This window comes from Zootermopsis nevadensis, unplaced genomic scaffold, assembly GCF_977971745.1.
Source record: "Zootermopsis nevadensis isolate Lab colony 2312 unplaced genomic scaffold, Znev_1.0 Znev_ptg000003l, whole genome shotgun sequence".
Lineage (NCBI taxonomy): Eukaryota > Metazoa > Arthropoda > Insecta > Blattodea > Termopsidae > Zootermopsis > Zootermopsis nevadensis.
This window is the reverse complement of record NW_028259135.1, coordinates 6,930,506-6,956,983: the sequence shown is the minus strand read 5'-3', so window position 1 is coordinate 6,956,983 and position 26,478 is coordinate 6,930,506. Positions and strand designations below refer to the sequence as shown.

Sequence of the window (26,478 nt, the reverse complement as noted above, 5' to 3'; positions counted from 1 at the left end):
ATATAAATTAAATTCCACTACCATTGGTGGCAGTGGCTAACATTGTCATAATCATTGGTTTGTTAAAATGATCTTCCGTATTTCCTTTTATCATTGTCAGCCATCACTTTGTCTAAACATGCAAACTCTGATTATCTCGTATGAGATGCTGCAGAAATTATTCAATGCGAATATCTGCCATAATGTATCCGCGTCTACCACATCAAAAGCCTGTGAGATCAAAACACGTGGGGAAGATTAGATTCTTTCATTCTTTTTTAGTCGGGTTACTGTAAAAACGCTATTTTCGTAAAGAGACGAGACGACTGAAATGTTGTCGACTACGTGAACAGCCAATACATTCTGGAGATTTCTTTCTAAATCTCCTGAAATAAAGAAGGCAAAATTTTACATTGAAAACGGTAATACATTTGAATCACATTAGCTCAATTAAATTCGTGCTTCATTTTACTTTTAATTCATTAATAGTTTTATATATATATATAAAACGTGCGTTTATTGTGCACACAATCATAATTTAATTTATACATTAATCCGCAATAAATATAGATCATGTTTATAGGGATTCAATCATCCTAACGTCTCATTTAAATACAATCTGAATACACGTATTTGTTCATGACATCGCCACTTTCTACAGTGGGGGGGGGGGGGGGGGGCAAATTTTTTGTCTCTACGTCGACCGGCTCTGGGACTAATTATTCCTGTGGCTTTGGGCCCATAGCTAAAGCAATTACACCCTGAGCAAAACGTTCGCCTTCAGTAGAACTGAGTTTGAAGGAATGCGTGGAGGTTTCTACACGTCTCCGTGGTTCTTAAGCACAAATTTAACTTGGTGACATATTTTATAAATAAACGATTAAATACCATGAAATTGTTTTTAAGTAAATAGACTATCATAATTTTAACAAATATTAAAAACACCTTAACCTAATTTTGGCGTTAAAATAGTAATTTATTAAAAACATATGAATTAATTACGAGGATGTACAATATGAAATAAGAAAACAGAAGACGATCAAGAAGTCTGAGAAAGGACGCGGTCGTGGTGGATTTTAATAGTGTCTTGGAATTTTGAGAATGGCAGAGAGACAGTATATCACAACGTAAAATCTTTGTAATTCGGACAAGAAAGTTGGCACAGCGAATCTGAAGAAATTTATTTACATTTTCTGCTCCTAATAATGTTCCCAAGAACTTCCTAAGTACGGTGTTCGAGATAATAATGATTCTTTATACCATCCGCTTTTAATTATTCTGTCTTATTATTTAAACATATGTGTTTCGGTCTTTTAGGCCATTTTTATTGTTTTGGTCAAATGCATCACATTTGTTTAAACCTCCTTAAACGCCTACAGCTTTATTAGAACAACATTAGTGCTGGTGAGCCGGTGATGATATGGTGATTCAAAAGCGGTGAAAGTAGCTACTGACTGGCGTTGTGTAACAGCGTGAAGGAAAGAAACCATAATGTATGAGGAACTGGTCTAGACCGGCATATGAACATCTCGTCGTGTGCGGTTGAATAAATGTGGAGATTCTCAAAATTTTATATTGGAAAGTTTGATATGATTTATAATTATCTATGACGCCGAATTCGTAAGAAGGTGCACTTCAAATGCATCGGATAAAACAAAGGAGAATAGAAGTTATTGAGCCATATATTTCCGACAGCAGAAGCGAGTGTCTGAGAGGCGAGGTACTGGAATATATCAGAAAAGTTAGCCAAGTCTCGCAACTCTGATGACACCCAGTATGGTTCTAGACCATTGAATCCCGGCCATGAAGAGGGTGAAGGGAGATAGTGGTCCGAGAGTGATTCTCAGAGGGCTTCAGAGATGGCGTTCCAGTCAAAATAGAATTCAGCGGAGGAAGGCAAAAAACATTGCACGACTGTACAATGTTCTTCTCTCTGCTACCAACTGCCCACAGATTGAAAGTTGATGAGGCACTTATAGTGGGGGAAAGGTGACCTTGAGAACAATTTATGTGCAACATCTGCTAGCACGTGACTGGCGGATGGGTACAAACTTCCTTTCCAGCTTTTATAGAGCTTCACGAACAGCATGACCTTGAAAATCTACTTTCCCAATGGCATTCTACTCAAGAAGCTGTCTTCTCGGATTCTACGCCGTGTAGTCGTAAATGTTTATCGGTGTTTCAGGGGTACTTATTGCCTCTTTAATCACGGCAATGCTGCAGTAAATACCTCCGAAACGTCAGTCAGTTATAAAATTCTACACGGTGCATTATCATCGTCGCCGTCGTGACCTGTAAACTCAGTAATCTGATAGTTACTCACATGCCGAAGAAACTCCGATACTTTTATGGACGATGGAGGTTCATTGCCGCAAATGGATCCTAACCTTAGCCAGACGAAATCAAACAAACCCTGCCAACGTCTAGGGCTCCGAATGATAGTTCCTTAAGGTTTCCAGACTACAACTGTAACTCCTTACATGCTACAAATCCCAGCCATTTTAATCTCTTTGATTCCATGTTCTAATAATATTTCGTGACGGGTACAGATCAGTAAAGTTCCTAAAGCCCAATTCTCTTCGTCCTATTTATTATATCGTCTATTCGGTCTAAATGTTCACCTCGGAGAAGTGATGCAAACGCTTTCTGAGTTGTCACTGTCTCCCCTTGGGGTCAGAGACCATGGCCAAGACTCATACAAAACAGCAAATAAAATAAGAGATTTGAATATTTTCATCTATACGTGTTCAGATAAATTCTCTTTTATGTTTTATTACTTTTATTAATTTCTAAATTTAGCTGTTCTCTCCCACGTGAATAATGAAAGCGTCTTTCTGGACGTTATTGTCTAACCATGAGGAAGAAAGGGACCCAAATAAATAAACTGGTAATTAATAGCTCATTTACATCCCTTGTCCGTTTTTGAAAGGTGAATTTTGTACCGGGCCTGGAAAGAAATAAAGATATCCCATAATGGGAATGTGAAACGTCAGTATGTCTGTATTATGAGAAAGACTAGGTGTGTAGAATTTACTCGTAATGGACATTTCACCGTATGTGGTTTGCGGGTCCATTAAAATCCCAAAGTAAGCTAATGGATTGTACTTGTAGAGACAGGGCAATGGGCTCTTTGCAACCAGAACTTTCATGTCTAGGGGATTAGTATCTTTAATATCATCACTCATGAACATACCAAAATCCTTTTCATCAGAGCATAGAAATGTCTTCTTGTTGCGTCATTTATGGCAGCAAATCCTGGTTTCTACGACGTAAATGAATTCGTGGACCGGCCGACAACGTATCACACCCTCGTTTCTTCATGCAAACTCGAAGACCACTTCGACTGACGTCTTCGAAACGGTTATTCACTTCCAGCGTCCATATTACGGCCCTCGTGTAGGATAAAGCCGGCCGCAATACAAGAAAGCAATATACGTACAGTGTGTCTTAATTAGTAATGTGTTCTGAGACGATGCTTACCTGAACACGTTTATAAGTTCAGACGGTAAAATAAAGTTGGCCTAGAATATTTGATCTAGCCATAAATCAGTGTTAAAATGTTTGGATTAGATGAAGTTTAAATTCAAATTGAACCTCATCGGATATAACGTTATTTAAAATGAGTACACAACAGAATGTTCTCAATGCAATACTTTAGAAAGTATTTCTGTTTTCTAAATCAGTTCTTGGTATTTTGAAGAACAGATTCGTGATTTTATTGTGGAACTGTCCTATGATCTGTGCAAATTATCGCCAGGAGAAAACCGCACAGGAAATGAGTGCGAAGTTGCGAGACATCACATCAAAGGTCAATAAACAGATGTTCCTCTTTTGTTAATTTGTTTACTTTTTGGAAATTAGCTAATATGAATTTGGATACAAATTCATTGCAGAATCTTATTGACGTCAGTAATAAAGTTTTTCGTAATAATTATTACAAAAATGTATATTACAATAGCAAGAACAATTCTCATGAAGATAGCAAAGCCATATGGCAAGTTCAAGGAAAATGACAGAAAATGAATCACAATAATAATTATGTTGGTCACCCTTGGTTCCACTTCCAATTTAAAATGTGAAGAACCTAATATTTGTTTGCTAACTCTGAACTTCCAATGGCTCGATATCAGTTGTTAATTACAGGGCAAAGGAAAAGAAATTTAAGTTTAATATTGAAAAAAGAAACACAAAGAAAGAACACAAATTTGTATAAATACATAGTAGGAACAGTTTCTGATTTGGTATTTACCAACGTCAGTCTTTCGTTTACTGAAAAAAGTTTCGCTTATTTGTTTCTGCCTTGTTATTTGAGCTGTAATCCACTGCGTCTCAACACAATTATACAAAATGTAAAAGATCGCCATGAATTGAGCTTGATTGGCTGAGGAGTATGCAATTAACTGTGAAACTCACTGAGCGTCGTTGAGGTTAGCTAGAAGGCGTCCTACCATGTTCTGTACCCACTATATCATTACCGTCGCCAATGACGCCATTTTCACAAATTAACCCTTCGATCGTAGGCAGCTCTTCCATTTCCTCAACAATTTCTTCAGGAATTTCATCTGGGATCGAAGGCACTTTTCCGTGTATAATAAGACCAGTATGACAAATTTCCATTAACTCCTTCTTAACATCCAGTGGACTTCATTTAATCCGTATCTTTCTCACATTCTCCTTCTCAACTCCATCGCTGAGTGTTTTAGCTGTTAATGCCTGCACCGATATATCGGCGCGATGACTTTTTACGGCTAAGCTCTTCACAATAGTTTCTCTTCAAATTTACTCACAAGCACTGCTTAGCCATCGAAATTCATGTTGTACTTTTATTCATTTGTTTAAGTTATAATTTGAGTTGTTGTATTTCCTCGATTGTTGCAATTTAAAGTCCCATCATTTTACGACAATGATCATTTTACAGTTCGTACAATCCCCCGATGTAGAGGTTCAACTTCAGAGGTCACATTTGGTGAAAGAAATGTAACCGTTACATTGCTCATTACATTTAGCTCATGAAGATTGATTGTGTTATCAACAAGTAGAAAGGTTTCCGGTGTAGACACAGAGGCCAGAGGAAAACCCGTCTGCCTCCGTGGGAGATCGAACCCCGGTCGCCCAGCCCGTGGCCATTCACTGTACTGACTGAGCTAGAGCTACAATTTTTTGAAACTGAAGTCTGTCTGTTCATATGCAAAGTTTTGTATCTAGAGGAATGTTTGCCTTTTAGATTCTCATTGGTTATGATGGACCAGCCGTCGGCCATATTTCCCAGACATTTACAATATTTACAAAATAAACACTCATAAATAAATGTCTCCACAGACGGAAACGGAAGTTAAGGTAACTTCCGCTTCTATAACGTTATTCGGAACTAGCAAACGACCGCTTGCTCGATAATATCCGGGCACTGCTTTGAGAAGCCCTGGATGCAAGAGACAGGCCGGCCTTTGGAGTTGCTTGTGGCACTGATCGGTGATGCCAGATGCATAGGGTCTCTGGAGATTGTGGAGAGAGCTGGAGGAAAAATTCTGAGCGGTCAGGCGAGCGCGTTCGATTCCTACATTTCTGTCCCGAAGCTGGCGTTTGAACGTAAAATAAAACATCGAAAATAAATATTTACAGATATTAATATTACAGCGCTGCTATACACGCAATTCTGAACTGCATTTCCTTGCTGCATTTAGCGGGGTTAAATTGTACTAAGGAATTCTGAGCGCCAAATCCATTATTAGTAGAATGACAGTGGTACCAACCGTTGTTATTTGTCGTTGAACCAAATCGGGGGAATAGACTCGCCTTGGATAAATTTAAAAGCTTAGTTTATTAGACTAAATCAATAAACTCGCTGACAAGCGAGTCATTCTAGAAAGATAATGAGAAAGTTAGCGATGAAGACTGGGAGGGGAACACATCTTGTGGATTCTACAATAAAGAATACAAATTCATCGGAATTTGGATACTGGATACAGTGTATGTATGGAATGTGGTGTATGGTTATATGAGAAGTTAGCTGGTCTAGAAGGCTGTGAAAGGTTAATTTGATGAAAAACCATGCAGAGAATACTTTAAGCATAGAATGTATATTCTGTATGTAATTATTAGAAGATTTTACGTACATAACTAAACCTTAAATTTACTGTAATAGCTTCCAATTCTGATAGTCCCATCTTCCGATACTAGTGGCGATATTCATCCTCTGGCTCAACCGGTAGACACGACAATGCAGAGCCTAAACATATTTCGATGCAGCGTTCCATGTTAAAATGAAATCACAACAGAAAAAAAAACATGCTGTTGGGGAATGTCCACCGTTACCAACAAAGGCGTAGAGATAAATTTTTCATCCACTAAGTATGACGTACTGGTTGAGTTTCCTCTTTGTAGCCCGATTCACCCGAACTTACCCTAATTCGTGCACTTTTGTAGACAAAACAATTAACAGTAACGTAACGTATTGCCACTTGACACTGGAAAAATCTGTGTTTCATTTTCTTTACATCCGTCTTCATACTTTTTTATCTACACCTTCCTGCTTGTTTAATTTTCTAATGTACTTACCTCAGTTTCTTTTCTCGGTCCATTACCTCGACTTCCCCTCCTCAGTCGAAGCAAATTTCAGTCCATTCCCTCCACCCCCCCCCCCCCACATCCATTCTTGTCACTGTTACATAATAATCTTTTGTTTCATTCCATTTGTCTCTTTTTTTTGCAGTCCCAGCATTCCGTATGTTAATTTATACGTAGGCTACTGCAGTATCCATTTTGTTCTTTACGCAGCGTTGAACCGTGACGCCATTTTATTACAACAGCTGAAGGACAGCGAAAGATTGATCGCCAATTTAGATTCTAGGGAGTTTTAACCTGGTTTTTGCAAAACCCGTTGACAGTCCTCATGGAGCAGATCTAATCCCCTGCGTGGCCTAACAGCCCTCTGCCTGTTAAATCGACAAGTCTCACGGCTAACTGAAGAAAGATGTCTAGACGTCGAAACAGTCTGATTTGTATATCAGCGAGGAAAACAGATAGCTCTATCAATAATTATTCTGGTGAGATTTCAGGATCTCACGGTGGCGAGAATGAAGATGACTGTCTTTTGGGAACCTCTGAAACGTCGGTAAAATTCTAACGGACTATGTCACGCAACAACCCAGAATACGGACATAACAAACCAGAAAGCAGTGGTCTTTATAATTGTTTCATTCGACTTTATCAATAATCAGAATGTTTTTGGGAACGACGTTTCGGAAAATAGATCTCCTTCCATCTGTGGGTGAACTGTGGGAGCGAACAAACATCCCCACATCTCACGCCATCATATACTATTTTTCAACTGCTTCAATATCACTACGAAATAAAATATTCAGGTCAGAGATGATGGGTAAAGTGCTTCCACGTATATGTTAAACACTTTTTGCCTGGAATTATGGTATACAAACTTTCCTTATGGATATTAAAATATTTCTTATGGAAACGAAAACAGAAAATTTAACGAACTCGGATTAGCATAAAAATTGCCTTAAGGTGCAACGTAATTTAGCATCTGAGTTTTATTTTTTGTTTTGTTGTTATCTAAGTTCAACAACGTCTACAATAACAAAACAAGTTTTGGGATAATCTGCGGCATTACTTAGTAAGTTTCCGATCTGGAAATTAGAACCTGAAATTCACAAAGATGTATATCTTCTGTTTAGACCGACGTACTGCTAAAAAAATTTCAACATCTGAACAATAAATCTGAAATAAACTACCTAGGAACCTCAACATAAAAATAATGGATGTTCAGCTTTATATACAATATTTTAATTATTTCTATGCGTACTTTGATCTAAGAACAATATCTGAAAGTGTAACGGAAAGGTCTATCCGCACGTTTCATCTCTGAAAATAATGTAACACAGCGTGGACTTGTGTGTAGATACAAAACATTCGAATAAACACATTTCCTCCATCTTCAGGGTACATAAACGTTGGTATCCTCCTGCTAGTTGATACGGCATCAGAACTCGGAAAACCATCGTCGACATTGGAACTTCAAAAGTCCTGAAACTGTCTTTTAGTACAGGTAATACGAAGGCTGGAGCAAACTAAGTGTCCTATCAACACTATTAAGTGAAAACACGATGTTTAAGACAAATCTAAGTTTCACGTAGAAAGCACCAGAAAAGTTTGAGTCGTAAATCTCCAGTAGCCTACTTAATACGTAACAAGATCTATGGTCGGTGCTATGAATTAAACAATAAATTAAGGCTTCAGTCTTAATATATAGAAGGTACGAACGGAGGAACAGAATGACAAAGGGGATGAGATTAAACCCGAGTGGGGGCGGCCATTACTCAAGTGACGTCATGGCGACAGGATCGAACTCGGTCACGTATAAGAAAAAGCAATAGGATAAGAAGTTTCCTTTGTGACAGGTTCTCTGCCTCCTTCGATAAAACTTTCGTGATCTCCCGAGTTACACTTCTGACCGCTGTCGAGTTTCGGACATTTTAGTGGCTTGCGGCAGCCACGATTCCCATAAATAGGCAAAACATTTTCACAAACCAAACACCGGTAATTGGCATCTGACAACAAGAACCCATCTCGGGGATCGTAACTTTTCAACATTTTCGACAGTCTTTCAGAAGCGTGCATTTTGAAATAAATATTGAATACATTAGACTTTTGTAAGTCAATTTACGAACAGGTGATACGAGACCATCTAACTGACCTTGAAGAGTTTTGAGGTAATACATTATATAATTTATTTAAATACTTCTGAATCTAAGAATTAGAAGCCTGTGTTCTGAAATTCTTTATGGAAGCGTTTCTCAACCTATGGTACGCGAGCCAATGTTGAGTGGTACGCGAACTAAGTAAGAAAACCAAAAGATAATATTAACATAAATAAGTTTTCCATGAACGAATTTGGTTAGTGGTGCATTTAATGTTGTTAAATTATAATTAGTGGTACGCCAGCGAAAAAGGTTGAGAACCCCAGCTTTATGGCAATGTTTCTATACATAAAAGTAACGAACAGCTGAAATTCGCTTAACGGCACAAAGAATCGCCAGATATTGATATTACTGAGCACTGAACAGTTTTACACTAAACTGTGTCCTCCCTCATAAAAATTAACACAATTACATACATTAATTTTAAATGTTACATTTTGTTTTTTTAAAGAACTGGAGGAGGGTAGATGTTTAACACATCACCTGTGTCACGACTTGTAATGCAGCGGAGGCCATGAAACGTGTTTTGTTTCGAACCCCGGCCGGAGTATGGCTGTCGTGGTATTATCATAGATTTCGTCTCACAATGCCATCTGGTTTTTCTCATAAATCCCCCCGTCAAAAATGTGGAAAACTGAGACACCCCGTAGTTCGTAATTCCATTGTTGCTCACGTGGAGTCGGAACGTTTAAAATATCTCCATTGTATTATTTTACAAAATTCGACGGAAACCAAACACGATCTAATCCCCACCATTCAACTGTCACCGGCTTGCGCGGTCATTGTAAGTAAAATTTACAGTAAAAAAATGTAGCCTGAAATGCGTACCATGTATTGGGGCGTTTCCAGGCAAAACAAAGTTAAAACTGTCCGTGAACTTAATTAAGTCCCACGCCATGAAGTTATAGATAGACCCATGTATTCTTTACGTTAGGATAAGATAAAGGTGAATAGTAATTTTCAACCTCCGGCCGTCTGACAATCGCTGAAAGACAGTCCACGAGGCCCCGGCTTAATCCGGACGTGTCAGCCAAGAGAGTACTCTCAACCCATATCAGTAATCATCTCTCACCTCCTTCAAATCTACTACGCATGAAGATGCTCTTCGTTTACCTGCTGAAAAATGATCAACTGTGAGATCCATTTGATGAAGGTCATACCCAACCATAGACATTGAAGTTTTGAGCAGTACTGTACACGAACGTGTTACATGCAGGCATTAAGTTAAAGTTAAAGTCATTATAAATCTCGATAAAACAACGATACAAGAATCAGACATAATATTTCTCTACGTAAACATCTTACTTTTTAATACATTTAATCCGAAGGTTTAGAAGAATTTAAGATAGGTGATGCATTCCTAGTTCTGCGACTGGCGTTCATTTTAGAACCAGTTTCATAAATATTGATTCTTCGGTTGTCCCGGATACGCTGATACCGCTGCTCCTTAACCCTAACCTACATTACAGTCCTCTGGTTCGTCTCGGTACAATAAATTGCTTTTTCTCCGTCAATTATTCAATTTTCATAACTCCGGCCACAAAACTGGTATCAGAATTCAATCGAATTAAATTTAATTTTATCATCGCAGCTACCATGTTAGAAATGTCACAGTATTACCACTACCCAAAAAAAAACAAATTTATATCAACCATATATTTCGGTGCTACCAAAAAAAGTCTGAGGTAAATGGTTCTAGTTCATCCCCGTCGAACCACAGGCAAATACAGACATCAGTGAGATTTAAGCATCAAGACGTAACCACAAATATTTTCGTTTTCAAGTACCAACAACACACTGGCGAAATCTTCAGGTCTAAGCCCGATTCCTGTAGCCACAGCGTAAAATAATAAGACTGTTTACAAATTGTCGCAATCAGACGAATGTATATAACCCATTGACCAACGTTCTTCTGCTCAACGAAGTGACGTCACGAGTGGTCTCTTGATGAATCCTCAAGCGTGGATCCTAAAGCAGGACAGTTCAGTTATCCAAAATGAAAGTTGATGTCTGTAGACTATTTCATGAGTAACATCTACAGCTTCAACTTTCTAAACAATGCTAATTCACTCCATTCCGCAAAAATTAAGTCAATCAGCTAGTCATATCATCACAGGTATTTCAATAACTTGTTCACGAGAGCCAATCACGAACCCTAAATGCTGTCAAATTCTCAATAGGGCCTTGGGATATGAAATTAGCTTACAACAATTACTGTTTCAATAGACAGGCTTCCACGTGGCACTAAATACACTCTACTGAATATATATGGCGTTATATTTTGTTAAATTGGACATATCTTATGGGATTTGAGGGACCAGACTACACGGCGCAAAACCCAGAAGACAGAAATCTTTGGACGTATCTCACTGATAAAAAGGTGTCGGTTAATTAAAAATCTTTTAATCTCAGCAACTTGTCATATACACGGCGACATAGTTTGAGGTAAAACTATTATGCTTCGTGTAATTTTCATCTAATGCTAACATTCAACATGGCCACAGAGCCTACTAAAGTCGAAATGACAAGAAATTCGCCAAATTGTGACCTCATGGGCCATGCTTTCAGGTGTTTATAATTCAAATTTATGCATGACCGTACTTAAAGTTAAGTTGTCTTCAGTTTTATGCACATGAGGACGAATCAGAGTGGAAAGCTTAAACGATATCATAAGGAAACAAGTAATGTGAGCAATGTACTTTGCGTGTCGTAATTTGAAATATGAACGCCATTCCACACAGAAAATATGTCGGAACAGAAGAATAAAAAGAAGAAGAAGAAGGGGCTGAATATTGGTCTCCGCTATAACAAGCCAATAACAACGAAGAGCCTTATATATCAAGGAAAGTTATTACATTTCCTTTTATTTCAGCTACAAATTTATTTGTACAAGACGTGACATGTAAAGATACTGTACGGGACTGCCCCACAGATAACCGCTCGGTTGTTTTTCAATTTCTTTCCCCTTGTTCCTTTTTTTTGTGCTTTCGCTGTCTTTCTTCCTTACTTCGAAGAAAAAAGATGAGTTAGCCAATCGAAGTCAATGGCTTCGATACTGCGGGGGCGAGTCTACCGGGGTTGGGAACGTTGCAACCCTCCAGCGATCCGATACTAATGTCTCCTGCCCGATACCCTGCATCGGTAATCTAGGGAACGACACGAACAAAACATATCTCGTAGAAGACAAGTGGAAACTTCGCAGGTTAAATGTGAGCCAAGTCAGCAATTCAGTACATCCGAAACGAAGAAAAATGTCGGAAATACATCACACTTTTGATATGCTGCTAGTCACCGTGAAGTTTCATGCCTTTTACGCCACTCTGAGATTCTTATCGTGTTCAAAAGAACGTGTCCAGAGTCATCTACTCCTTGTTCTCCGAACTGGTCACTTACCCTCAGGTTATCCGACTAAAACACTGTGTTAAAAACGCTCCCGTGCGTGCTACATGCCCCATCTATCAGCCTCTTTGTCTTGATAGCCATTATACGAATTTCCTTATTTTATAGACGTAAACTTTTCGATCCCTGACAGAGGCAGATGCTTCTCCACACAAATTCTTTAAACATTTCTAGTTTCGTACCGAGTTACATGTCTAGACCTCCGAATCGATCAAGACTTCATCGAATTCTAATTTATACACATTCCTATTACAAAGATTATAGTTACATAATGTTCTTAGTTGTCCACTTCTTATCATTTGATATACTCGCTGCATCGTGGAATGAAAATCACGCGGAAATACTAGTTTAAAAAGGTGAAATGTATAGTGTTATGTACAATTATACACGGGTCGCTTTTTGCGTTAGAAGTTCATAGCCAAACGTCGTCGTCGAGTGGTTAGCATTCCTACTTCGTCTACGGGAGATACGGTGTTCAAACCTGCTAACTTGACAGAGATCGTTCGTGTTTTTACCCATATCCTCCAGAAAATTTTAAGATATTGTTTTAAATTCTACGGTACCTGCCCCCGCATCCTTACGAATTCACTACCCATGAATCATCCTTCCACTCCACGACAAGGATTAAAATCTGAACAAGTTGACGCGTCGTTAAACAAACCACCTGAAGCAATTCTTCCCTCTTTTGTCTTCAGAGCACGCGCCTGCCCGCAACACAGCCTGGTCAGAAGGGAGGTTTGCCCACGAGTGGAGCGAAACTGTGCTCAAGTATGCCCACAAGTGTGACAATTACATTTTGAAAGTGTTTCTACTTGAAACCACTTATAGATTAGACAGCCTTTAAAGGTGTTTTATTCAAATTCTTAAAACTTCGGAAAACAATACGACAGAACATTACATCAGAATAACAGACCAAGAACCATAGTCTTGGGAAAGTAATGGCGGTGAGGATGATAATGATGATCTACGTCTGGGGTTCTGCGTCGTGTAACTTCGTCGGTAAATCGTTCTGTCAAACATACTGTAGTAGCAAACGAATAATGTGATTACTGTTCAAACATATAAACAAGGTTTGGCTTTTGAGTATCTATTTGTGCAACTAGCTTTGTTTGCTTAATCTAACGCACGTAAGAGTGTAAATATTCAGACTCGACTGTCACCCCCGCGTCCTTCAACCCCTCTACGTCCCTCAAACTTCACGTAACCCGCGTTGTCTGAGTCCAGCTTACTGTATTACCGCGTTAACTTCTATCGTAAGTTGTGTGTTGATCACGATATTGGACAGCGTTATGGGATTAAAATGAAAATTTTAAAAAGGACACGAAGCAAAGAAAAGTTTTAAGATTATGACACTAGACGAGGAAATATTTATTTATAAATATATCATTACAGTATAATTACGAGTGACTTGGAGACAGTTCCAGTTGCTCCTATAATTATTGGTATTACTTTTGTTTCCACTTTCCACATTCGCTGTATTTCAATGAGAAGGTCCTTGTATTTCAAGATCTTCTCTGCTTCTTCTTAATCACATTCCTGTCAGTCGGTATTGCTATATCAATTAAGAGGCAAGTTCCATTTTTGTTTCGGATTATATTATTATTATTATTAAATTAATTGTATTAAATTATTATTATTTGTATAAATGTATTATGAGTGTTTGAATGTCATTGGCTCCTCGCTGTTGGTAAACACTTTAATAATTAAATTGCATTGAATTGAATTAAATTATTAATATTGTTATTATTACGGCAAGGTACTACTGGTAGGTACTAGCAGAAAAAAGTATGAACTTTCAAAATCTTTGCCAGGTGAAGACAAATATTGCTTAGCTTTTTCTCTTTCTGCTTCTATTTTGAGGAAAAACAGTGCATGGAAAGAAGACTGAGACTTTCGCAGGCCTGATCTCATTTACTTTAACGCGATCCGAAGGAGTTCAGGTACAACTGCCCAGTAAATGGACATAAGTCGTAATAAACGAAAGCTGAACAATAATCAATCCTCATTACTTAATTACGTTATTCCACTGCCATGACGAAATAAATACACGGCATTTATAAAAATCGCTGTGAATACTTCATATTAACAACGCAGTGCCTGCCCTTCTAAATTGCTATATGATTAAGGTTAATTGCTCAGGTTATCTTAGTAATGCGTGTCGATCGGTAAGAGGAACCATAATTCCTTTGCGTGCATGGCATATTATGAACTAACGGCCGTAGTCTTACTGACCCCAAGAGGAGACCTGCTACCTTAATTTCTCCTGCATCACGGGCTGTTCTTTGTTTCCTTCAAAGTCGTAAATACCTTTATTAAAACATTTACCCGGAGTCATAAAAATAATTAGTGAAAGGCAGAGGTATTGACGTCATTATAATCCCTGATTTGATGTAATGCTTAATGAGATATAACACATAATTCTACAACGATGCAGACATCTCAGAATACAAACACATCTGGACTCACCAATCTGTGCCATCTGTTGTATCTGTTTTAAGTAATTTTAAAATAAGTAAACTTATTTCATCATTATCTGAAATAATATCGTGCAAATGAAAAAAGTAATTGTCCCAGCACAGTGACTTCCAACGTGTATTGAAACTTGATGATGGACACATTTGGTCGAAACATGTAGTTCAAAAATAATAAAACTGTCAACTGTAAGTGCGTGGAAGTGACTGAGAAGAATCAACAAGAGATATAACCTAATGCTTTTACTGAGTTACTTTAAGTAAATTCACAATACGTTATATTTAAACATTTTTTGGCGCAAACTCTTTGACGCTTGAAAGGAACACGCAATTTCAGAAAGGTTTTACGAGAAATGTTATTTCTTTCAAATGTTCTTTTATTGCATTCTATTTGTTTCTAGGATTTTAAACGGCGCTGCCAATAATTCAGACTACACGTTAAGCGCCAAATAATTACGATTAATAAGGGATAAACTAAAAAGGTTACGGAACGAACGGTAGGGGCCTAATGTAAGGCAGTCCCATTATTTGTGGTAAAAAGTTTTCAGGATATTTTCCATCGTCTAATAAATAAAATCAATAAATTCCACGACGTTTCGGAGAAGGGACTCTATCTCCAAAACGTTGAGTATTCTATTGATTTTACTTATTGGACGATGGAAAATATCCAGAAAAATGTTTACCTCAACAACGCAACATCGTTACATACTTTTACAACACTCCTAGTATTTATCTGGAGGGACTGAGGAAAACCAGTAAAATCCTAGGGATCACAGCCGGCTTCAATGCCGAGGTCTGAAGTTGGAACTTCCAGAATGCAAATCAGGAGCTCTACTAGCTGGACCGCTAATATGGCCAAATGCTTTAAAATATGATGCTTCGATTCTCGGATGCATCGATACATCACAAATTTATGATTAAATGATGATTGATCGATCCTTCTGCGTAATTAAGCTGTTATAAATTACAAGGGTTTAAAAATTCTCAGGCATACCATCGTTGTTTAATCTAACTGCTGACAGTCGTTTACCTAGTCGGGAAGCTTCGAGTGCATTACGGATACCGACGATTCAAGTAAAATCACGGTTCTGTCCTACTTCAATATCCAGATTTCTGAGATTCTGGACCAAACTGTAGGAAGCGCTAACTAGTATAAATATGTTCTTAACTTTCTGTCATAAATTACTTGAACCTTCCTGCGTTTTCGAAGGACTTATTAGGGTAGACCTATTATTATATCATAAATTTATTTTTCTTGCTGGTGACGAGACAAAATACAATTATGCTCACTTTATTTTCTATACGTCTATTTATAGATAAACCCTGTTCTCACGGGCTAATACCATTTTTGTGTTCTGTACCCTTTATATTTTGGCCGAATAAATTAACATCATCAAACATGCCCAATGCTTAATTCAAGCTGCACAGCCTTGCATAAAACTGCTCTCGTACGCGCGAACAAGTTTTCGAACACAGCTTCAATTAAGCCCACTAGACGCAATCAGCCTGAAAACAAAGGTTCTATCGTTGAATATTTGAACAGGGGGAACTTGAACGTCGTGTAACAATAACGCTTATTTGCACTGTAATGTAATTAGCATTATCTGGTACCTTTAAAACATATTTAAACAATATAATTACCACGTTAAAAGTAGCAAAGACACCGCTCATAGTTAAAGTACGTCACCGGGAAGACATTTACTACATTTATCAGAATAAATGTTGCTATAGACTATTTTAGATTTCATTACAAGAGAGCGTGAATAGTCAATCGTGCTTTATCGACCGGGTACACTTTTGCTTTGAAAAGCTCTTTGGTTAACAATGCCGGCGACAAGGAAAATATTCCAGAATGAGAACTAGTTCTGTCGTCTAATAAATTCAGATTTTGTGCAAGAAACTAGAGACACAGGAAGAAACTTGTGTTGAAAAAATCCTCAAGTGTAGAGAATTTTTCTAAAATATAGAACAATAAAAATTTATATAAACTTTCCCTTTTGTGGGGATAAATAAATAACAATTGGTACCAAGTTACCTAATACTCTATGGATGAAACACGTGCTAGCGGAAATTGTACACAAAACACAAAATTATTTTTGAAACAGACATTTTATTTATTTCTAGTCTCACCACATACATCGAAGTAGTACGAGGAGTTAAAATTTTTCATACGTTACCTCCGACTTTTCTGCGGATAAATTTGAGATTTTACACACAATTTTCGTAAAAAACTGACAACTGTGTAATTTGTTCAGAAAACCTGACAATTTTGTGCCAGCGGCCATATTTAATCACACTGCCATCTCTTATTCCATTATGTAGCGAAGCGTCTAAATAATGTCGCAATATTTGTTTACTGCCTTCAAGGTAACAAAATATCTCTGCTAAAAGAACCAGTCTCCTATTACATGAAACACATTAACAGCTGTCATATTCTGAGAAATAAATGAAATCCATTTCACTGCCCACTGCCAGCGAAACGTCAAGTAGGGAATGGTTATATTTCAGGTTTTGACGTAGTGGTTACGAAGACACTGTCTTCTGGAATGTTCGGCCATGTAATCTGGTAGTAGTTTACCGACATGTCAGATAACACCGCGCTACATCCCAGAAGATAGTCATCTTCATGAAGTTAGTGAATTTTAATGGGGTTGGTAATTGTAGTAACATTGAAGATGGGGAATGTTTACTTTCCCTGATACTAGAGTGTAGCACCAGCGGACTGAAGGTCATGCAAGAAATATAAGCGGACGAACCGAGCCAAACACTGACGTACAGTGCTGCAGTCTGTCGGTCGAATTTCTGTAAGTAACTGCCAGTTGTGGCGTTGATCTATCATTTATAAAACGTTGTGATGACACGTGCTGAACGGAATTTATTGTAGAAGAACTCCACATTTTCTTTAAATTATAAAAAGATGTAGATATTTTGTTATTATAATTAATATAAGATTAAGTATGACGAATATGGCATTTCTGAACAGTGTACAGGAAAAAATAAAATTATACAGAAAATGGCGTTTCGAATCACCAAAGAGATAGTCCCAGTGACGTATATCAAGTGCACAGCGTGCAATGTACAGAGCATTTATGAGAAAATTATGTCGTGCATGAATCACAATTCCAAGCACAGAAATATGTAAAGTTATTAATAAATTATCGCTTTGTTTCTCTACGTTTGTTTATTTACTTACAAGAAAAATAAGTGCAATTTGGAATGGTCTGCTTCCCTAATCCAAATGATCCTTGTATGATCTGGGACATTTTACAGCGGACTAAGTAAGTCTAACAAATTCTTCTCGGGCTACCAGCCGTGTCAGGTGATTGAAAGGAGAAAAAACCAACACTTCGAGAATCATCTTCGTCTTGAAGTCTTCAATACCCTGAGGACGAGGACAAACATGGTTCTCGAAACGTTGGTATTTATTCCAATAAACAACCTGACACGGCTGGTAGCCCGAGAATAATTTATCATACCAATTTATCCTTATTTAAGGTTAACAAAAGGACCACTTACATTTCGGAATACCAAGGGAAATGAATAAGTCACGTACACAGACAGACATTTTACTGATTACGAAGAAGATATTTCGGTTACAGAGCTCGAGGAGAGCGGTATCTAGGAAGACCACGAATGAGATGGTTTTACCAGATTATGTAACCGCTGATCAAATATAATAGACCTAGATATTGTTATTCAGACCAATATTATACATTGATGATAATGAAAATAATAATATTAATAACAATGGTTTGAATTATACAAATATTTTATGTAGTGCATATGTGTGAAAGAGGAACCAATTTTGGTGTCGCCTGACTTATCTGCATTGGATTTGAACAAATTTGCGCTAAAAAAGAAACAATAGATATTTTCTATTAATCAGAATAGATTGTTATTATCATCATCAAGCCCGCCATCTTTGCACCTCCAATTTCACCAGAGTCCCTTAAAGCGATAATGTATTCAGAACAGGAATATTTTTGCCTGCGGACACGTTATGTTGACTTTGACCAAATTATGCAGATTACAAATTTTGAGGTCGCAATTATAATCTGATGCCAAGTGCCCGTGCAGTCAATGTGTTATTGAACGCGTGAAATGCATTTCACGAGTGGGTTATTTTATGCAGCGCACTGCGCTCATTAAATTCAGTACGAGCCATTTAAGATCAATTTGTGGGCAGCAGTTACCGCGATACATGACAACAAGAGTTTCATTACCCTCCGCTTAGTTTTATATCTGCCATCTGCACGCATGTTTCAGTACAGTCAACACTAAAAGTGTGAAATTTTATATTCTCGTCGAGGTAAATGTGTCAGTGTCTTATGGTTTATGGCGCTGCGTGAGCTTATAGGAAAATGATAAAGTTTCGGAGAAAGAAGCTGTCTCCTTCTTCAGAGACAATACAGAAGTCTAATCTTAAAATATTTCGTGTCCGCATTCCGTAAACTTACGCCAGTCATAATTGAGAAAATTGACTGGCGGTACAGTCCAACTCAAGACGTGGGCTTTGTCTGGAAGACATCACAAAATCGCAACTTGTCGTCAATGAGCGTGCTTATAGCCATCAAAATATCTCATACGAATAAAACAATGCAGCAATACGGATGGAAAATATATATTTTACTTAGATTAAACTTAGATTGATAGGAAATAAATGTTTGATAAATTTTGGCAAAATTAAGGGTGATCCTAAAGGAATAGTTACTGCATATTTATAAGGACTAATTATAAACTTGGTATATATTGTTTCACGAAATGGTTCTCTTCGAAGAGGCCTATTTAATTACAAAGCTCCCAAAAGAAGTAGTGAGTAAAATTTGTAGAAAACAAATTTGAGTAGTGATACAATATTCGTCATCTGCTTCGGTCATTGTGATGGACAAAGCTCCATTGTACTCAGAGCAATAAAACAAACCATCCTGTGGGTATCAATCAAAAATAAAAATAATTTAAAATTATTCATTGTCGGGACTTTTTCCAACGTCTACTCTTTAAAATCACGACGTTTCTGGAGGAAAATAATTATCTCCAAAAGAAGAGAAGTAGCTTCTGAGGAAAATAACGCGTATGGATAATTTTTTGACAGTGGAGCAGTTATTGACTTAACATGGCAATGAAGATATTCGTTTACCTCTTTACACATGCGAAATGCGTACTATTGAATTGGCAAAGACGAAGTCAAACGAAATGTTCTTGGGAACGAAGTAACCGGTGATTTTTCTCTGCAGGCCCTGCGGTCGTAAAGAACTGTGGCAATGGATTCTGGGAGGGGTAGTGGCGACAAGTAGCAGAAATAGAGGAATAGTACAGGGTGAAGATCTGCAGCATGGACAGAAACGTCGACGAATTCATAGCGACGAACAGGAATTTCATACTGAAACAGAGCAGTGGCTGTGAACACAAGGAAACGTACGTCGCTAGTAAATGTTTATGCTCAGTGGAAGCGTAGTGAACTCCAGAAACACAAATGAGTAGACATGAGATTTGATATGAGTTGCTACGCTGTGTAGTCTGCTAGAAGTTTACCGACGTTTCAGAGGTACTTGCTGCTTCCATCACGTGAGCAATGATGACTCGTTAGCTCTGGAACGTTGTTGAACGTCGAACAGACTGCACGGCGCAATAACTCAGGAAATATTCGTCTTTCTACTCGCTGTGAGAACCTGAAATCTCACAATGACAGGTAATATTGTCGTGTGGCAAGTACGTATTGTTTTGTGCTATTTTAAGTGCTTATGTTTTCCAAATACAAAAGAGGCCCAAACTATTCTAAATGCCATCAAATGTTAAACTGTATGTTACAGACATTCCTAACATGATATAACAATTGTTCCCTTTCGTAAATAATTCGAAATACTTAGAAGAGGTATAAGAAAACTGAAGTTAAATTTCTGTCCTTATAACGGTTCCGCAATAAATGTTCGCCAAATATTCACGTATAATTTTCTCAACCGCGCCAACATTCTCTTCATGGTGCACTCTTACACAAACTTAACTGGAAAAACAGTCATTTTTTTAAACAGCAATCATGCAACGTGGCTGACTTTTGAAAGCTTCTGCGCATGCATTTTTCGTGAGATTCAGTCAGGAGTTGGTGTATAAAGTATTCATTTACTTCGAACTTTATGCAGACGCCATTAGCAGGCCTACATACGTCCTATGTCTTTATTTGCGCCACACGTTTTCACCTTCATTGTAGCTTCAAGCTCCGGAAGATTGAGCCAAGTTGAAAGAGCCTCTGGTTAAAGATGCTAGGTTAGGTTATGTTACGTTAGGTTAGGTCAGGTCAGGTTAGGTCTAGAAAAAGCCAATGAGGAAACGTTGAAGAACTGAACTAAGTCACTGACCTTGATTGTAGCTTCAAGCTCCGGGCGATTGAACCAAGTTGAAAGAGCCTCTGGTTAAAGAGACTAGGTTAGGTTATGTTACGTCAGGTTAGGTTAGGTCAGGTCGAGAAAAAACCAATGAGGAAACGTTGAAGAACTGAACTAAGTCACTGACCTTGTGGGTAGCCTAATCAAACACGGGCCTTCCTGTCCGTAGCCAATCAGTTCACTCACGTAATACTGTAAAGATGTGCTTCAAGTTTCTTCTTACTCCCCTCAGAACATGTAGCATGCATGGGGCGATGAGAAATTTGCAGAACAATATTTCAGTCGAAGGGCCTAGAGGTAACTGGGATGAGGATGATGAGGTAACGATGATAAGAAGTCGAAAAATTAAAGTAAGCATAATATGATGTGTGTATTGGAATAATATGGATCGGTAAAGAGACCGGTGGTGAGTTAATGTACCAGTAATGAAACGTTGGACCCCAAAGCGGGGCGGTATAATTACAAGCTGACCGACAAACAGTTTCTCCAGGAAAACTGTATTCCATGGAGATAATTTTTTTAAGAGAATACAAATGCTTGGCAGCCACTACGGGATTTCAAATACGACCTCTGTGGCACTGTGCCCGAGTTACGGATAAATGCAATGCAAACACAAAATGAATGCCAGTTTTTCATAACAAGAAATTCTAGAAAGTATAGTTAAAGTCGCTCACTGGTTAATAATTCAGTAAAGCGAGACACACACACATACAAACACAAACAGAACTCATGATCCTATAACCTTTTCAGGATAAGAAAGAAGATGTAGTTGAATAGACGGAAAAAAGGGCCTCTGTAGGGAATTTATACTGTTGAAACCTTACCCCTTCGAAACTGTGATGGTGTGTACACGTGTTGTATGCAAATAGAAGGGATTACTGAATATGCAAGGTATTAAGCGTGAATGCCATTACGCAAGAGACAGATCCGCAGTCCCATGCTTTGCATACTGCAATGCATAATGCATTACTACCCAGACTCTTGAATCAAAAAGTGACATTTGTATATGCGCAAAAATCTGTTAATAAACTTTTCACAAAAGGAAAATGGTTTGATTTGTATCTGTTTTATATCGTCACTTCCAGGATATTCCTGGTGGTGCAGGATGATGAATATTCAGGTTAAAAAATAAACATAAAAACGAGAGTAAATCGAGCTTTTAGGGACTGGTTTCCGTTTCTGCGGAAAGAGCCTCGTGGTTACTTATAACAACTGCAACCCACAGCATTGTCGAATTTAACAATTTTTCATACGAAGTAATAAGTTCTTTGAAGGCTTTATAATCGCAGAAAAATCGATTAAGCAGTTATTTTTTATATTTTGATAGGAATTTAAGTGTTCTGTTAATATTGCACGTATTTTTGTTAATTGTGAATCCATTAGGCCTTGTAGGATTTGAGGTTTTCACGGCAGTGAGTCCGAAGATGGCTGTCTTCTGGGATGTTGCGCCGTGTAGTCTGGTAGAAGTTTACAGACGTTTCAGACGCGCGTGCTAGCACTGGTGATGGAGGCAGCAAGCACGTCGGTAAACGTCTTCTCGACTACACGACGTGACATATCATGTTACAGCCGTATTCTTACTCGAAGCCGTGAGAACCTAAAATTTCACAAGTTTCATGACATTTAGAACATACACTATCAGGAATATACTAAGAGCAGCTGTAGTCATCTTGGCGAAATATGCCGTAAAAATGTGAATCGGATTAAGCTGCTCAGTACGTGAATCAATGGTGATACTTAGTGACTGCTTACATGTAACACTGCGTTCTTGAGCGGAGTGATGAGGTAATGTCTGGACCAAAGAAGAGTTAAGAATCAGATGGAGAAAATTACACCTCGAGGAGCCTTAGGAAATGGCAAAAGGGCAAGCTGGCCTATGCATATAGCATGCATAGGAGATATGAAAAATGCACACGAAATTTTTGTTGTAAACGCTGAATGAAAGAGACTACTTAGGAGACCGTGATGTAGAAGGGGGATTTATTCTAAACGGCTGATAAATAAACAGAGTAGAAGGTTATTGATTGGATTGATCAAATTGAATACAGGGTTCTATGACAGTTCGTTTAGAACATGGTTATTAACCCAAGGGTTCCAGAAAAGGAGAGTAATTTATTGACTATCAGGGCGACCATCAGTGTCTCAAGACGTCCTCTACATCATGCTACGGCGTTAGTTCCTTAGCAGTGGCAAATGTAATCAAGATCCGTTGCCATGAATTCATGCACTGTCTAATAGGATTTTAGTTAATGTCTCCATTTTTATGACCTCGTTGCCAGAAAGTCATACGATTACCGACTTCTCTTCCGAAATGTTTTCCATGCAAAAACATTTTCTGCAGACTGTCTTTTAAACAAAAGATTTTTATAGAAAGATTCGACGTTAATGCTAACAGAACAGGTAAAATGTAAATTTATATGAAACTTAAAGTGACTATTGATTTTCATTCTCAACTGAAATAAAGTCTTAAATGAACAATTAATCATTGCGGAACAAAAACAGAACAGAGAAATAAATTTTGTAGGTAATTAAGACAACCATAACTCAACACTACTTCCAGAGAAGAATGGATTCCTTGCGAATTTACCTACATCAAGCACAATGGCCCAGAGGTTTTCACGAACCCTTGAAAAGAAATATCATCCAGACTTAACGGAAAATAGGAATAGAGTCAGATATGTAGATGGCATTTTAATAATTTATGACTCAACCACGCAGACAGACAACCGAGGTATAAAAACGGGACAAAACAGGAACAAGGCTGGAAGGCAGAGCCCGAAGGAAAGCACTGGGACACTTCGCCGTTTTGATAAAGACATTCGCATGCATCTTAACAAAATAAAAAATGACTGCTCTGTAAAGACGCCAGCAAGACAAATATGATAGCAGTTGTGAACATGTGTGTACGGGTCACAAGAGACGTAAATTTAAAACAAGATACAACAAATATTCAAGGATATTAAGTATTTTTTACGACAGATAGAAATATTTTAAGATTTCTTTCATGTCATAAGCACAATACGGAAAAAATGGGACATCATGACAGCACGGAATGTCGAAATTACGGACACACATGAATATTTTGTATTTATAAACACGGAAGAGTACAGAGAAAATGTTAAACGAACAAAATACTGTCACAAAAAGTTTTATTTCAAATTCTTATACAACACGAAGCAAAGCACCAACGCTGTCAACCATAAATTAGGCGACGTTACAAAGGACAGATCATTGTAGGTAATTAAACACACATAAACATTAAAAGGGGAGGAGATCCAACGTAAAGGTACGTACACACAGACTGCAATTACAATCTGCTGTACCGAGAATTACAGACAGACCACAAAAGCCACGACACTGGAAATATTATCTAGAGGAACGAGTGATAAACGGCGGTTATGAATCACGTAGAATGCCATAATATCCTGAAGTCCACTGTAGACCTCACGTGAGATGTAATATTTTAAGGTTAACATTAATTTAAGATTGCTGTCTTCTGGATCGTAGCGCCGTGTAGTCTGGTAGAAGTTTACCAGCGTTTTAGAGATTCTGTGGTCCTGATGATGGAGGCAGCATGACCTGTTAAACGTTGGTGGACATCTACCAGACTACACGGCGCAACAACTCAGAAGACAGCCATCTTCAGACTCACCGCCTAAGGAACCTCAAATCCTACATTAACATTTACTGATCGACAGGATTTACGACGCACTGCGTCTAAGACGACGATAATAACAGATGTCCGGCAATACAGAGCATAAGGGAAGGAATTGTGAATTGTGGGATTAATGACGTACATATCTTAAGTGGCTTTTTTCAGACTAGGAACAAAGTTTAAAGCGTTTTAACTTATCTTAATGGCATATAATGATAGGTCGCAGAACAAATGATATCGTGGCAGGTATAAAAAACCATGATAGACGAAATAGACTACTGTTGACTAAGATAATGTACCAAATGCAAGTCAATGAACATGGTCGAATCAATGGAACGAGAACACAGAGAAGAGATAAATAAGTGGATCTGCTTGAATTGAGAAATATAATTTAAATCATATTTGAAATTATTAAAAATATTTGTAATATATTGTAATGTTTATTGTAGATTGAATAAAAATTTACTTGGGTATTATCCATCGTCTAGTAATAAAACGTAAAAAACGTAAAACGACGTTTTGGAGATGAGGCTCTATCTCCGTCTTCAGGTTCCTACACAGTTGGGCCCACTAGATAGAGCTAATCCCTATCTCCGGACAAATTAAAAAATGAAAGTCTTTTAGCTTTATCGTGTTTAACGAATTTTATTTATACTATTTATTCTTTTACGTCCCACAGATGGGTGGTGTGGTTATGCCTTTTTATTCTGGGACTTTCATTTTTTAATTTGTCCGGAGATAGGGATTAGCTCTATCTAGTGGGCCCAACTGAGTAGGAACCTGAAGACGGAGATAGAGCCTCATCTCCGAAACGTCGTTTTACGTTTTTTACGTTTTATTACTAGACGATGGATAATATCCAAGTAAATTTTTATTCAATTGACTCTTCACAATCGTCAAGAAGTTTTAGATTTGATATTTATTGTAGATGGTCAACGCTGCAAAGAATTTTTTCTCTCTAAAAACCCTGGCGAGAGGAGAGCTAGTTTAACGTCACACAACAGCTCAACTCTGACGCACACCGTGCTAGTATATTACAGAAGAAATGAACTGCCAAAACAACTAGCACAAATTTCTCACATCCAATGCACGCATCAAGGCAATGGAATCCATTTGAATTGAACTGAACACAATAGAAAAGTCGTGGATATTAATGAATTGAGTATCAGTGCACTGAGAAAAGTGAAGTCGTTGGTGCTTAACTCTGCACCAAGACTTACAGAAATGTGTGGCGGTAGAGGAAGGGCTCCACGTAATCCCAGCAAAATGAGGATGTGGGCGGTCATGGCCACTTTAACCCTAAGAAAATAACTCAGTACCGACTCGATATGGGGATGGTTTGGACCCTGAATAAGTTTATTTCAACTCTCAGACAGATTTTCAACTCGCACTTCAAGGCGCTGTCTCAAGAGACTGAAAATATCCACGACATATTCTCGCAGGTTATTCAAAAACTCCCAACACAAAATAAGTAGTTTCATGTCCACAACATGCGGAAGTTGGCTATTGGTTATTTCATGTAGAGGTTGGTAGCACAGATTATACCATTTGTTTACTGTTGACACAATGTTAAATGCAAAATGGTGTTGCGCCAATACTTTTTTGTGAATGAATGCGAATGCAAGTAGATGTATTGTTCTAGGAGTCTCCAATAAGCTGGACAAATAGCACGCATTAGGGGTAGGAAAGGGCAGCTTTCACAATTTTGGTAGGGAATCCTTCTGGAAAACGTTATTTGTTTTTCATTTTTTAAAAGTACTGCACAACAGAAGCACATATCTATAATAAGCAGAATAAAAACAAAAACAATAAAACTTATTGATTTAATTTAGAGTTGAATCATTGACTGTACAAAACATCGAAACTTCATGCAGCATCGTAAA

At 37.9% G+C, this 26,478-nt stretch overlaps 1 protein-coding gene across 2 annotated transcripts in view; it reads right to left on the bottom strand.

Annotated features, from left to right (window-relative positions):
* LOC110827831 (uncharacterized) overlaps positions 1-26,478 on the bottom strand; it is a 350,935-nt gene that overhangs the window by 93,263 nt on the left and 231,194 nt on the right. The window lies entirely within an intron of this gene.